This window comes from Gobius niger, assembly GCF_951799975.1.
Source record: "Gobius niger genome assembly, chromosome: 10".
In the NCBI taxonomy this organism is placed as follows: domain Eukaryota; kingdom Metazoa; phylum Chordata; class Actinopteri; order Gobiiformes; family Gobiidae; genus Gobius; species Gobius niger.
Genome location: NC_136861.1, coordinates 32420676 through 32436156, shown reverse-complemented (window position 1 = coordinate 32436156; position 15481 = coordinate 32420676). Strand labels below are relative to the sequence as shown.

Sequence of the window (15481 nt, the reverse complement as noted above, 5' to 3'; positions counted from 1 at the left end):
AGTTTGGAGCTAGAGTCATGTTCAATCAATGTGCATTTGAAAATCTAACTTGTCTAACTAACTCTTCTGGTCTTGTTACAGTCTTTCGTGTGCCAGGATGAAGAGCAGGCTGAAGATGTCAGGATGTGTGTGGACCTTCTCAAAGGTCTTCTATCTGTCGACCCCAGACTCAGAGTGACCCCAGCGCAGGCGTTACAGCACCCTTTCATCACCATGGCCCACCTGAGTCAGGACAGCCAGTAGTAAGTGTCACATTTCAATCAAATCTTTAAGCAACGTTGCCTCAAAAGTTAACAAGGTGGTTCTTGTTTACATTCACAAACACAAAACCTCTTTTTAGCCACTGCAGCTCAGTCTGAAATGTATAGAAACAACCTTTGTATTTTTTTGTATTGAAAGATTTAGTTTGTTTCAGTACTGGATGATTAAAAAAGACAAAAAAAACATTGTGCAATGTTGCTTCAGTTAATAATGACATGTCACACCTGTTTTAAAACAAGTTATTAATTTTTGTCTTTTTTTCTCAGCTCAACATTCTGTAGATTCGTGATGCAGCATGTTAATCCAACGGAGTCTGACGCCCATCAAGGAGAACACCCGGCGCTGTCTCCAGACGACGCCCAATCCAAAGGTTCAAGCCCGGTTTCCTTGGACTCTGCTGCTGCAGCGCCTGAAATGGTTTCAGCCCGAGCTGTGGAACCATTCCCTCAGGCCGGTGGGTTACATGCAGCTGAGAGCGTTACCAGCTCAGAAGAACATACTTCAAATGGTGCAGGCCACAAGGTCAGATGTGGCTCCATCGACCAATCTCCTACAATACAGAAGCCGTCGCAGGCTGAGGAGGTCCATCCCGTTCACTACAACCTGCACGTTGAAGAGGGAGGTGAAACCCGTTCCTTTGAAGGAGAACTTCCACAGACTGAGCTCCAAAGCAGAACTCACTACAACGCAGAGAAGACAGACCAGGACAGTGGACATGTTTCTGGTCCTGTAGAAACATCTGACTCCCCTGACCTCTCTCCTGTGATACCGCTGGTTTCACAACCTGATGAAGACTACGTGGCCAGCCCAGGTGACCCCTTGGACATCCAGCAAAATGTTGACGAAGAGATTACGCGTCTAGATGTATCTGGTAAGTAACATTTGTGAAAATAGCATTTGATTATTTATTTTTTTTCTAATTTAATTTGAACAAATGTTTGTGGAATTGGTTTCACATTCCAACATCAGGACTTCTAAAATATCTTGTGTTTTCAAAGCAGAAAGATGTAAAGTATGAGCCATTTTCTTTTTTAACTTGAATTTGATGAAGCAGACAGGTTTAAATGTTGCTCTGGTTTAGATGTTGCTGTTTTCTGTGTGTGCAAACATTGTTTGGTCGTTAACATTTCTTTGTTTTACTCTTATTGCAGAACTTTGTGAGGGTGACGTCCTTCAGGGACAAACTGCCGCTTACACTGTGCTGAGGTTTCTCGGTGAAGGCTCTTTTGGGATGGTAGTGGAGTGCCTGAAGATGGACACCAACGAGAGAGTGGCAGTGAAAATGCTGAAGAATCCTGCAGCTATCAGAGAGGCGGAGAGGGAGGTAAGATCACTTCAATTTTTCATCATCATGTTTAAACGACCCAGGACACGTCTAACTGTGTTTTCTTGTTACAGGTGCAGATGTTGGAGAGAATCGGACAGCTGGACAGTGAACGCTGTAACGTGGTGCAGTTCAAAGAGTGTTTCCAGTACAGGGGCCTCACGTGTCTCGTCTTTGAGATGCTGAACTCTAGTCTGTGGGACCTCCTCACGGAGGATGGCCCTGTGCCGACTATCAGTGAGTTCCGGCCGATCGTCCAGCAGCTGCTCGTTGCCTTCAACGCCCTGAAAGACATCGACGTGATCCACGCTGACCTGAAGCCGGATAACGTCATGCTGACCAACCAGCCTTACAGGCTCAAACTGATCGACTTCGGCCTGGCCCTCACCTCCTCAGAGGTAAAGAAGGGAGTTATCAGACAGCCCTCTGCGTACAGGGCTCCAGAGGTGACTTTGGGATGTGTGCACGACTTTCCCATCGACATGTGGGGACTGGGCTGTACTTTGACCCATCTACTTTCGGGGACGAACCTGTTTCCTTGCTGCGGATATCAATCGATGAAGATGATGGTGGATCTGCTCGGGATGCCTCCTAACGACATGCTTAATAGCGGAAGGTACACACAGTCCTATTTCACCAAAGAAGAAGACGGCCGACCGAATCCAACATGGAGGCTCCTGACGCCTGAAGAATACAGACGTGTTAATCATAAAGAACCAGGAGAACCCGGTCCACTGCAGAATGACCTGACGACGTTGGACGATTTGCTCAATGTAAGTGCTTTAAGCCTGGATGACTTTTACTTGCCTCTGACATTTGTACTTTATAATATATTGTTATCGTAAATGCATAGAGCAGTTTGGAGCTAGAGTCATGTTCAATCAATGTGCATTTGAAAATCTAACTTGTCTAACTAACTCTTCTGGTCTTGTTACAGTCTTTCGTGTGCCAGGATGAAGAGCAGGCTGAAGATGTCAGGATGTGTGTGGACCTTCTCAAAAGTCTTCTATCTGTCGACCCCAGACTCAGAGTGACCCCAGCGCAGGCGTTACAGCACCCTTTCATCACCATGGCCCACCTGAGTCAGGACAGCCAGTAGTAAGTGTCACATTTCAATCAAATCTTTAAGCAACATTGCCTCAAAAGTTAGCAAGGTGGTTCTTGTTTACATTCACACACACAAAACCTCTTTTTAGCCACTGCAGCTCAGTCTGAAATGTATAGAAACAACCTTTGTATTTTTTTGTATTGAAAGATTTAGTTTGTTTCAGTACTGGATAATTAAAAAAGACAAAAAAACATTGTGCAATGTTGCTTCAGTTAATAATGACATGTCCCACCTGTTTTAAAATGAGTTATTAATTTTTCCTTTTTTTCCTTTTCAGCTCAACATTCTGTAGATTCGTGATGCAGCATGTTAATCCAACGGAGTCTGACACCCATCAAGGAGAACACCCGGCGGTGTCTCCAGACGACGCCCAATCCAAAGGTTCAAGCCCGGTTTCCTTGGACTCTGCTGCTGCAGCGCCTGAAGTGGTTTCAGCCCGAGCTGTGGAACCATTCCCTCAGGCCGGTGGGTTACATGCAGCTGAGAGCGTTACCAGCTCAGAAGAACATACTTCAAATGGTGCAGGCCACAAGGTCAGATGGGGCTCCATCGACCAATCTCCTACAATACAGAAGCCGTCGCAGGCTGAGGAGGTCCACCCCGTTCACTACAACCTGCACGTTGAAGAGGGAGGTGAAACCCGTTCCTTTGAAGGAGAACTTCCACAGACTGAGCTCCAAAACAGAACTCACGACAACGCAGAGAAGACAGACCAGGACAGTGGACATGTTTCTGGTCCTGTAGAAACATCTGACTCCCCTGACCTCTCTCCTGTGATACTGCTGGTTTCACAACCTGATGAAGACTTCTTCAGCTCCTCTAAAGGACGGCTGCCTCATTCTGCTGATGTGGACAGTTCAGGTGTTTTTAAATATGAAGTCCCAGATTCATCCCAGGCGCATGCCTCCAGCTCCAGGAGAAGAGATGCAGACTTCGATGCATTCTTAGATGCATACTTAGACGTCTCACCCAACGCGAAGTTACCCAAGGTAGAGCTTGGGGAGACGGCTACAAACCAATTTGTTTTGCTCTTTGTCAAAGACTTTAATGTAGTTACTTTACCTGTCAAAGTGATTGATGTGGGTTCAGGTCTTGGGGTCAACATCCACCAGAGTCCAACTTTAGATGATATTAGACCAAGTATTGTAGCTCCATCTCAAATCCACTTTAGTCCAGCTGCAAACACCATTCTAATCAAAAATAGTAACATGCCAGATCCAGGGCACAGCCTCCAAGAGAATTGTAACAGACGTGGAGAATCAAAGCCCTCGGTTTTCCAAAGTCCGCCTCTCCGGGCTGCCAGGTTCGAGAGTGGAGATTCACACGTCATGGATGTCTCTTCAGGAGAGGGGCTACTCTCTGGTGACTGGAGCTTTATCATGGAGCAGATTGAGACTCCTGACATTAAGAAGGGCTGCGGATCAAGAGGATTGGGCCGCAACAGCGACAGAATTGAGATGGGCAGAGCTGAAACTCCTTCCAAAAACCCTAAACCAAATAGCTCTTCAGAAAAATGCGGCCCAAGCATTATGGCTATAACAGCTTTGTTATTACACAGTCCGAACAGTGTGATAGCGTTAGACTATAAGGTTTCACAATTAGCCAAGCAGGATACAGTCCCAATGTCCAGCCCTCAGAGAAAAGGTGAAAAGTGGGACAGACAAGTGGATGTTGACCCTATAAGCAGAGCTGCAGTGGTTCACAGAAGGGTTCAGGGAGATTTGGACTTGGTTGTGGTATTTGTGAAGTGTTACAGAGTCTCTATCAGGTGGCTCTCATCATGGCTTCAGTCTGGCGTTATTGCTAGAGTCTTCGTCGTCCTCGTTTGGGATCCAGGAGGAAAGAAGCCCGTCTAAGGGTGCGTTCACACTTGGTCCATTTGGAAGCGATCCCCAATGTACTTCCCGGGAACGTCCTCTTTTGTGCAGGTCGGTTCCCAAGAAGCGCACCAGGACTCGCTTCCAATGGACCAAGTGTGAACGCACTATTACAGGAACAGAGTCGCACCCGAGTTCAACACAGGCGACTGTCGCGTTCAAAGACGTGGCATGCACCTGTTTCTCTCAGGTGAGACTCTGTTCCGTGGTTTGGGTTTTGGATTGGACAGAGAGGGTCGTCTTAACATCTATTGAACAATCCTTGGGGTTGGTTTGGTCTTTAGCTGCACTTTAAATAGCAGAATGTTTGTCTGGTCCATGGTGAGGTCAGGTTAAAAGACGGTTCATGCATCTACTTCAAGCACAGGGGCAGAGTCGCATCAGATCTGCACACAGGTGACTGTCGCGTTCAAAGACGTGGCATGCACCTGTTTCTCTCAGGTGAGACTCTGTTCCGTGTTTTGATTTGGGTCTTGGTCACACCTGATGTCCACACAGGTGACTGTTGCATTGGGACCAGGACTTTTGCACGGGACAGATGAAGCTAGCTGCTTGTGTCAAAGCAGATGGCGTTTGTCTGATCCGGCGTGAGGTCAGGGGTTTCAAAGATGTGGCATGCATCTGTTTCAGGTGAGACTCTGCTCTCATTGTTTTGATTTGTGTCGCTGTGGGTGGGATTAGACTTTAGGGTCACAGCATCATCAGTATTGGGTTGTCAGATTAGTTCATTTGAAAAGGGGAAGTGCAATTTTCTAAAACATACAATTAAACATGGTTAAAATATGCCAGAGTTATCCAAAAAGCTATTTGCAGCCATTCACAGGCCCTGATAGAGACTGTTTAACAACTACAAAACCATATCAATATTATTTTGGGGTTTAAAGCGGCCTTTCTGTGTGGAGTTTGCATGTTCTCCCCGTGTCTGCGTAGGTTTCCTCCGGGTACTCTGGTTTCCCCTACCACTAAAAACATGCACAATAGGCCAGGGTGAATGATGTGTGTGAGTGGTGGTCAGAGGGACTGTTGGAAAGAGCTTCTGTCAGTCTCCCCCAGGGGAAACTGAAGCTACAAGCATAGTTTGCCACCACCGAGTATGGAGTGAATGTTAAATTGTCTCATGTAAAGCGCTTTGTGACCATGTCTGTGAAAGGCGCTATATAAATAAAGATCTTCTTCTAATATGTGAAATGCCTTTTGGTTCCTCTTGGAATCAGCTTATGGGAGAATCCTGAATCGGAGTCGGAGCCGCACCAACAATAACTCAAACTTATTCTGCTCAACTTTGTGTCTTTTCAATAGCTGATCCCTCCCGTAATTTAGTAGGACGACTATTTTCTGTAAATATTTAGCCATGTCAAGCCAAGGATGCATATGTGTGAGCATCATTATTTAGATTCAACTTTTTTGGCGGCACGGTAGCACAGCGGCTAGCGCTCTCGCTAACCAGTCCGGGTTCGATTCCCACCTGGACCCGACCGAATCCGCGGGTATTGGGTCGACCCGCGCATCTCTAATGGGGAGTGTACCGATGGGGTAAATAAACAAAAACTCCAAAATAAAAAATTGTTTTGATTGAGAAAATACGATTGAGGAAACTTTTTTTCAATAAATGAATAATAATGAGCCTGGCAGGACTGTAGCCTTGCACTGTACAAGCCTGTGTCACAAGTCTCTGCTACTATTGTAGCCACAGCTGCCCAGGGGCAGACTGTCCATTTCCCACTTGACTACAATGTGTTGTTTATATCCTGATCTCTCATTTTGTCAGTGTCCTCTGCTGGACATGTGTGGAACTAATTCCTTAGATTTTTATTTAAGGTGCCCCCTAGTGGCTGGAGTGAGCATTCTAGTAATTTATTTAATAAAATCATAACTCTGCACAGGATATTACGTATATAGATATATACATATATTTTCTCACTGCATTTACTTTGACTTTTAATTGTGATACAATATTTATTTCATCTGTAGTCTGTTCATAACCATTCACAATGTTCTCTCTCTCACTCGCTCCCTCCCTCTCTCTCTCTACCTACCTCTATCCTCCCTCTCCACCTCCCTCCCTCCCTCTCTCTCTCCCCCTCTCTCTCTCCCTCTCTCTCCACCTCTCCCCCTCTCTCCCTCTCTCCCCCTCTCTCCCTCTCCACCTCTCTTCCTCTCCCCCTCTCTCCCTCTCTCCCCCTCTCTCCCTCTCCACCTCTCTCCCTCTCCACCTCTCTTCCTCTCTCCCTCTCTCCCTCTCCACCTCTCTTCCTCTCCCCCTCTCTCCCTCTCTCCCCCTCTCTCTCTCTCCCTCTCTCTTCCTCTCCCCCTCTCTCCCTCTCTCCCCCTCTCTCCCTCTCCACCTCTCTTCCTCTCCCCCTCTCTCCCTCTCTCCCTCTCCACCTCTCTCTCTCTCCCTCTCTCTTCCTCTCCCCCTCTCTCCCTCTCTCCCCCTCTCTCCCTCTCCACCTCTCTTCCTCTCCCCCTCTCTCCCTCTCTCCCCCTCTCTCCCTCTCCACCTCTCTTCCTCTCCCCCTCTCGCTCCCTCTCCACCTCTCCCTCTCCACCTCTCTCTCCCACTCCACCTCTCTCCCCCCCCCCCCCCCCCCCCCTCTCTACTATGTAAATAAAATGATCACGGTGCACGGTATGATGTGTATCTGCTGTAGGGGAGACTTCTATGTATTTGACACAATGACCATCAAAGCAATAACTGCTCATCTCACCCCACTCTCCCCATGTATATAAGTCTGCACCTTAAATGTTATGGAGGGGGCTTTGAATAGAATAAAATGCATTGTCTCTAATCTACTGAGTATTGTGGCATTTTATTGTGGCATTTTAAATTGTTGACAGTATCGAGCGTTGAGGTAAATACACGACTGGGTAAATAAGACCTACAAACAAAGTGTAGCATATTTATACAACAAACCTGACGTGTACCATCAAAGAGGCTGCTCGTCATTTATACAAAGGGGACAAATAAAGCTGTTTGATGGAATGACAGAAAATAATGTAGTATTTCCAGAGTGAATGGGCTCTTCTGGATCTGGATCCGCCCCGAGAGGTTAACATCATGATGCTATCCAACTTAAACTAATCTAGTTCCACGTTCCCCCAATCATTCGTCAGTCTTCATTCCGTTTAGATAGTTTTGTACATTATTGAAAGTGCATTATGAAACCTTTATGAAAATAAAAAGTTAATATCAGTGTGTATTTGACCTTTCAGTGACCAGTGGCTGCATGGGTGGTTAGCATAGCGCCTTTGCTGATGGTAAACTATGCCTGAATGTCTCTTCTTTGCAGACAGATGCATGATTTAAGAGTTATACACTGAAATATCTGTCACAGCAGAGATGAAAAGTCTCAAAGAAATCCTCTTCATCATCTGTTCTGTTTGATGCAGCTCCTCGTACTGTCAGTGGTCAGTAGGGTCAGTGTCTGTCGGGGTCTGAGTTAGAGACATGTGAAATGAACCACTCACATCTGATCAAACTAAATCATTGTCCCACCTCTCGTCAGAAAGAGAATGCAGGATTAAGAGAGACGATCTAAATGACATCTATTTTATACATCAAACTTAAAGGGCTAGACGCAAGATGGTCATTCTATACTCACTACTGCCACCTCAGGTCTTACGTGTAACTGCACCTTCTATATTAAGCTCGTGCATGACGGCACTTCGGATGAACGAGTTTCTGAGTGACAGTGCAGGATTTTAGAGGCAGTTGTGGTGAACAGGTCTGGGCTCATTCTACACATGAGGACATGGCTGGAAAATGTAGGGCAGGGGTGTCCAAAGTGCGGCCCTCAGACCAATTTATGGTGGCCCTCTGCCTCTTGCTGTATCGGTACACATCACCAGAGATGGACCTTTTTATCTGAAATGTAATAATTCTATACAATTCTAACCGAACAGCTAACATTTTACTGTGAGACTGAGCTACGTCTATTTTAAGCTTAAATAGAGGTATGGGGCACAATTTAAACCTCTGCTAGTCGAAGGTTTTGCGGCACTAACTACTGATCTACGGCCCTTCACCCCGTGTACACTTCAATATGCGGCCCCCCATGAAAAAAGTTTGGACACCCCTGATGTAGGGGGAGGAAAATACATAATTTAAATATTTTCAAACTCCGTCTGGTCCCTTTAAATATTTACTCACGGTGGAGTAAATATTTACTTATTTTTACAGATACTTCATTATAGTTTAACTCAAGTACAAGTAAAGTGTAGTGTATGATAAAACAACTCTAAGAAGTACAATTTTTTTCAAAAAAGTTACTCAAGTACATGCCCTTGAGTAAATGTAACTGAGCACTACCCACCTCTGGGTGTGACATCACTCAAATCCATGTCTTATTGTTCAAAAACATAATGAATGGGTAGCTAATAGTTCACCAATTGTTTAACTAAAACACAAAAAATGCATAAATATCATGTTTTATTTATACGCTGTGTTCCAAATTATTATGCAGACGACATGAAGGGGCCGACCAGCTCTCTCCTCATGATTCTGGCCCAAAACATGACTCCGCCCCCTCCTTACTGACGTCACAGCCTTGTTGGGACATGGTGGCCGTTCACCAACCATTCACTACTCCATCCATCTGACCATCCAGGGTTACACGGCCTCATCAGTGAACAAGACTGTTTGAAAATGAGTCTTCATGTATTTCTGAGCCACTGCAGCCGTTTCTGTTAATCAGCTTCAATTAACAGTTTAGGGGAGGCCCGGACAGAAGGTTTATTCACAACTGCAGCCTCTGGAGGGTCCTACACCTGATGTTCCGGAGACTCCAGAGGCACCAGCAGCTTCAAATACCTGTGTCCTGCTTTGTAGCATCTGTTCTCTTAATCTGATGTATTTGTCTGGCAGAAACCGTCCTTATTGTGCCTTTATCTGCACAAACCCGTGTGTGCTCTGAATCTGCCACACATCTCTTATCATGAAACATCGAAGGTTTTCATTCCTAGTCCAAGGCATTCAACTATTTCACGCTTTTCATCAGCAGAGAGACCCTTTTTCTTTCCCATATTGCTTGAAAATGATGGTCTGCTTAATATAATGTGGAACATCCTTTTTCAGTAGTTTTTCCCTTAACCCGACCTGAACGCTCATCATCACAGGCGTCTGAGATTAATGTCAGTGATTCAAAGAGCCCCGAGACACAACACCATCCATGAATGTTTCTTTTTTTTTACATTTTTGACACTGAAATACAATTTGCATAATCATTTGGAACGCAGTGAGAAAAAATCACTGCGTTCCAAATGATTATGGAACGCATAATCATTTACTGTTGCTTTAAGTATTTCCACTTAAAGCAACAGGTCCTTTAAGTGGAAATACTGCGACTTTCTCCCCCTCACTCAGCGCTCGCTCTCCGCCGAGTTCTTAGCGCCGAAGTCGACGGTGCCTCAGTGGCTGAAGCCGCACTGCACACATGCACCTTTAAACGCCTGCTTTCTCCATTGAAAAGTGCTGTGTAACCGGCGCGTGCCCCCGCCTCGCCTCCCCTCCCTTCCCCCGTTTATTTTTAGACACTTCCGAGATGAGAGTACGCTGTCAGGGTGCGTGGGCGGATGAGAGAGGGAGGGAGGGAGGGAGGGAGCTCGCACAAACTAATGATAGGCAGGAAGCAAAGCGGCAGACAGAGCCGTACGGAAAGAAAAAAAAAGCAGCACACAGGGATTTAGGGGGGAAATATAATTAGCAGGGGAACAAAAACTGGGAGCAACAACAGAGAGGGAAGAAAAAAAAAAAAAAAGATTTATGTAACAGATTGTATTGCCAAACAGCGCAGTGGATGTGGGCGCGTGAAGAAGGCATGATGTATAAAGGGATATCGGAACATCAAAATCTCGCAGTGTCATTTGTGGAATTCATTTGTAAGAGTTTAAGGTTTAAGGTTTGGGACCACGCGCCACATGCAGTCGGAGACGTTTGGCACGGTCGGAAAACCGCCGGGGTGCGGAAACAAGCGTCTCGAGTTCGCAGCTCCGCAGTCAGCCATGTTACACAATTATCTATCTGTCAATTGCTTTCTCTCATGCGCTTCAGCGTGGAGAGCAGAGAGTAGATTGGACTCGACCAACTTGGGCCGGGGCGTAGGGGTGTTCAGTGTCAAATGGTGTGTCCCTGGTGCAGATCTCAACCATTGTGGCATTTACCTCGTAACTCCCGCCTGAACCGAGAGGATCTTTTTCCTCACATCATCAGATTTTTTTTCCGTCATTTTTTTTGTTGGGTGTTCAACTCATTTTTGTAACTTTTTTGTAATTTTTTGGTCATTTTTTCGTCAATTTTTTATCACATTTTTTCGTCATCTTTTGTCAATTTTTTGTAATTTTTTTGTCAATTATTTATCACATTTTTGTAATTTTTTAGTCACATTTTGTCACATTTTAGTCATTTTATTGTCAATTTTTTAATCAAATTTTTGCTACATTTTGGTCATTTTTTGGTCACATTTTTTTCATTTTTTCAAAAAAAATTTATCATATTTTTGTCACATTTTTTGTCATTTTATTGTCATTTTTTGTCAAATATTTATCACATTTTTGTCATTTTTTTTCATTTTTTGTCACATTTTTTTCATTTTTTTTCCAGCAATTTTTAATCACAGTTTTGTCATATTTTTTTGCAACATTTTGATCATTTTTTTGTCACATTTTTTTCATTTTTTCATCAATTTTTTATCACATTTTTGTCACATTTTTGTCATTTTATTGTCATTTTTTGTCAAATATTTGTAGTTTTTTTTGTCAAATATTTATCACATTTTTGTCATTTTTTGTCACATTTTTTTGTCAATTTCTTGTGACATTATTGCCACTTTTTCATACATTTTTCATCACTTTTTTGTCAATGTTTCCTCACTTTTTTTGTCACATTTCCATCATTGTTTTCGTCTCCGTTTTGTTGCTATTTTCACAGCTTTTTTCCAGAAGCTTTTGGACTGGGGCAAAGCCAAACTGCAGAAAATGTGCTCGGTTCAGGTGGGAGTTAAGGGGTTAAAACCTTTTGTGTAACTTTACCCATGTCTCTCACATTAGTTAAATGCCTATAGGCCTTTTCCCCCTGTCCCTTTAGGATTGAACATTTTCCTGTCTATTTGCAGCCCCTGAGTGTTTCTTTTGAGCTGATGCAACAAGTGAATTTCTCCATTGAGAGTTTTTTAAATTTGAAAATAAAGGACATTTTCCATTACCAAAACCAAGCCTCGGCCAAAAACAGGAGCAGGGATGCATGCGACATTTCTGGTGAGTCAACAGTGGCAGAATTGAGTTTGGAGAGGCAGAGGAATCTTGTATTATTATTATTTAGTTATAATACAGGAGATTTCTGGGAAAATACTAATATGAAAAAGTGGGAAAGAGGGGTAAAATACTGTAGTTTCCCGGCCAAAACGGGACACTTGACAGCCATGTATCTTATCTTACAATAGAGAGTCCGTTTTTACTTCATATTTTTGTCTCTAGCGATTACCCAGCATGCCCCTGCCCTGTTTATTTCCATGGCAATGGTGCTGATTTTCTGTCACTGCTCAAAACATAGTCCTGCGATATGTGAAACTTCCGTCACTTGTCGATTTCTACAACTAATTTGGCTAAACAGGAAAAAAAAAAAAAAACAGTGCAGATGTTATAGTATTTTAGTGCTGTTTGCATGAAGAAATAATAGTTTAAAGTGATAGTCTGGAAGTCTAAATGTATTACAAATTTTACAAAATGTGCAGAATTTACCACCTGGTCTTGCATTTTATATATATATCATTTTTAGGTAAAGTCCCTAATTCCCGGACCCTCCCGTGTCGACCAATGAGACGAGCTTTTCCAGTGAACCGGCCTGTCACATCCAATCAGGAGGGAGGGGGAGGAGCTTGATCGTTTACTTTTGAAAATTCTGTTCCTGCTGTCCTCATTTTCCAAACCAATTGCTGTGTCCGAATGTCCGCACTATTCCCTATATAGTGACTATATAGTGCTCACGCCATTTTGTAGGGGTGTCCGAATGTCCAGAGAGAAAAAAGTAGTCCACTCGAAATTTCCCACAATGCATCTCGAAAAGTAGTGAGCATCGATGGTCACTAAACGGGTCAATATAGACCACAATGCATTGCGAGAGTCGGAGAAGAGTCTGACAGCGACAGGTCTTTGAACTAAACAACACGACTGAAGTAAATCAGCTGTTTCAGTCGTGTGTTTGTGTTTCTCATGAATAAACGACCTAAATATAAACGGTTACGGGGAAAAGATGCTAACGTTAGCTGCTTACCTTTAGCTTGAGCTGTTAAATGACCGGTAGCTTCCTCTCGAATAATCCAAGCCATTCACGTAAAATCCATGTGAAATATAAAGTATCTGACTCGTATTTATCCTTAAATATTCCACTGTCTCATGAGTCTGGTTGGTCTTTATCACAGAAATACTTTAATCCCGGAGTTTAGCGAACTTTTAGCAGGTGTAGTCGCTCAGAGTGTTTTTTTTTCTTCCTGTTTTTGTGATGATAGTTTTAATTGTAATTTAAATGACAAATAAAACGCCTGTAAAAGTGCCAAAACAGTCGTTCTGTTTCATAAAATAAACGTTTGTAACAATAAATAAATTCAGATAAAAAAATAAAATAAAAGTGACTCTTTAGTCGACTATATAGTGCGGGCCTATGTCGTGAATGAGGGGTTAGGGACTAGTGTGGACATTCGGATACAGCCTTAGAAGGGCTTTCTGGTTAAAGAGGGGGAGGCATTTGATTGGCTTTCAAACTGAATCCCTCCTCACTTTGCAAACTTACAAACTATCACTTTAAATTGGCGTGGTATTCCAGCTTTTACCCGTGTTATTTCTTGATCTTGTGCATGTCAATAACTACACTGCCCTGTTAGAAGCTTGAATACGTCCGACACACACATTTTCCACACACTCAATCTGATCATTTCATCTCTCAAACCGCCTTTCCTCCGACGAAAGTCTCCGCTATAGCGTCACATTTACAAATAGCTGCGGATTTCAGTCGGCATCACATCGCAAATCCAAAGTGTTCAAGAGAAAAGACTTCATTTTCAATTATAGTCGTTTGTCAGAAGTGTTCGGAAAAAGCCAGAGCGATCCCATCAAATCGGTGACATTTTGAGAGAGACGTGCCACATTAGCGGCAGACAGAAGCTTGATTAAGACGAAAAACAAACAACAAAACAAAGCGCGAGTGTCGATTTCTTTCACGCTCCGAACCCCCGGCTCGTGCGCCCCAGTGGACTCGCTTTGGTCCCGCATTCAGATTCTTCTCAGTTTTGTTCAGCGTCAGGCTAAATGCTCGCACCTCCGTCAGTATTCAGCGCGGCACCCTCGCCCGACGCCCCGTCCCGCCGCGTGTCACATGGGGTTAGGGCGGCTCGGCGGTGAAGCTTCATCAGCTCTGATAGCGTTTGTCTCCTCGGGCGGAGTAATCAGCTGCATAAACAACTGTCACGTTTGGGTATCGCAAAGTTCGTCTCCTCAGCGGCGCTTCTAGCTTTGCGTGGGCCCGGGGCGGACGGCTGTTGGAGGCCCCCCGAGAAAAAAAAAACAAAAAAGCTAAAAAACAAGAGAAGAAGCAACACCTTTTTGCTTCACCCCCTAACTCCCACCTGAACCGAGCACATTTTCTCCAGTTTGGCTTGACCCCAGTCCAAAAGCTTCTGGAAAAAAGCTGTGAAAATAGCAACAAAACTGAGACGAAAACAATGATGGAAATGTGACAAAAAAAGTGAGAAAACATTGACAAAAAAGTGACGAAAAATTGATGAAAAAGTGGCAAAAATGTCACAAGAAAATTGACAAAAAATTTATGAAAAAATGACAAAAATGTGATAAAAATTTGACAAAAAATTACAAAAAATGAGACCAAAAAATGACCAAAATGTAGCAAAAACATGACAAAAATTTGATTCAAAAAAATGACCAAAAAAATGAAAAAAAAAAAAAGGGACAAAAAAGGAAAAAAAAAATTAAACAAATGTGCTAAATATTTGACAAAAATGACAAAAAAATGACAAAAATGTGACGAAAAATTGATGAAAAAGTGGCAAAAATGTCACACGAAATTGACAAAAAATGGACAAAAAAATGACAAAAATGTGACAAAAATTTGATTAAAAAAATGACAAAAAAATGACAAAAATCTGGAAAAAAAAATGACGAAAAAATGACAAAAATGTGACAAAAAATGTGACAAAAAATGACAAAATGTGATAAAAATGTGATAAAAATTTGACAAAAAAAATTACAAAAATGTGACCAAAAAATGAGTTGAAAACCCAACAAAAAAATTATGGAAAAAAATAAATTTGATGACTTGAGGAAAAAGATCCTCTTGGTTCAGGCGGGAGTTAAGCGGTTAAACAAACCCCCCCCCAAAAAAAAACTTACTGAGAGGGGAAGCAATAGCATTTCTACGCTGCGTTCAAAAGCTAAGCGTAGCTATCACGCTAATTTCGCTAAAGTTCGGTGTCGGACATTATTTACATTGCAATTATGTAGGAGTAAACGCATGAAAATAGCAGTGTAAATGCATGTTTTTCAACTGGAAAGATGCTTTACCCAATTCCCGAGGACCACATGAACACAGCATCATGCTATCAGTTAGCATGCAAGAATATTTGTTTAAAAACAGAGAAATAAAAAGGAGACGCGGCGTTCAATCCTAATGGATGTGGGCAGTTAGCAAGTCCGCTAGTCCGGGAATCTTTTCATCGTTTGTTAGCTTGCTCAATAGAGTTCCAGGAAATTCCAGAGTTACCATGGAGATCCGCCATCTTTGGAGCTGTTAGCATACATTTCCATTGACTAACATTAGCTAAAAACAGTATAAAAAGTGGACAAAATAGCTGTGGAACAACTCCGCTAGCTGCTGAGTTACTGCTGGTAAATACATCTAACACACTG

The 15481-nt window shown here is 43.1% G+C and overlaps 1 protein-coding gene across 1 annotated transcript in view; it reads right to left on the bottom strand.

Annotated features, from left to right (window-relative positions):
* The window catches only part of LOC306969136 (voltage-dependent T-type calcium channel subunit alpha-1I-like), a 460402-nt gene that overhangs the window by 103699 nt on the left and 341222 nt on the right, over positions 1-15481 (bottom strand).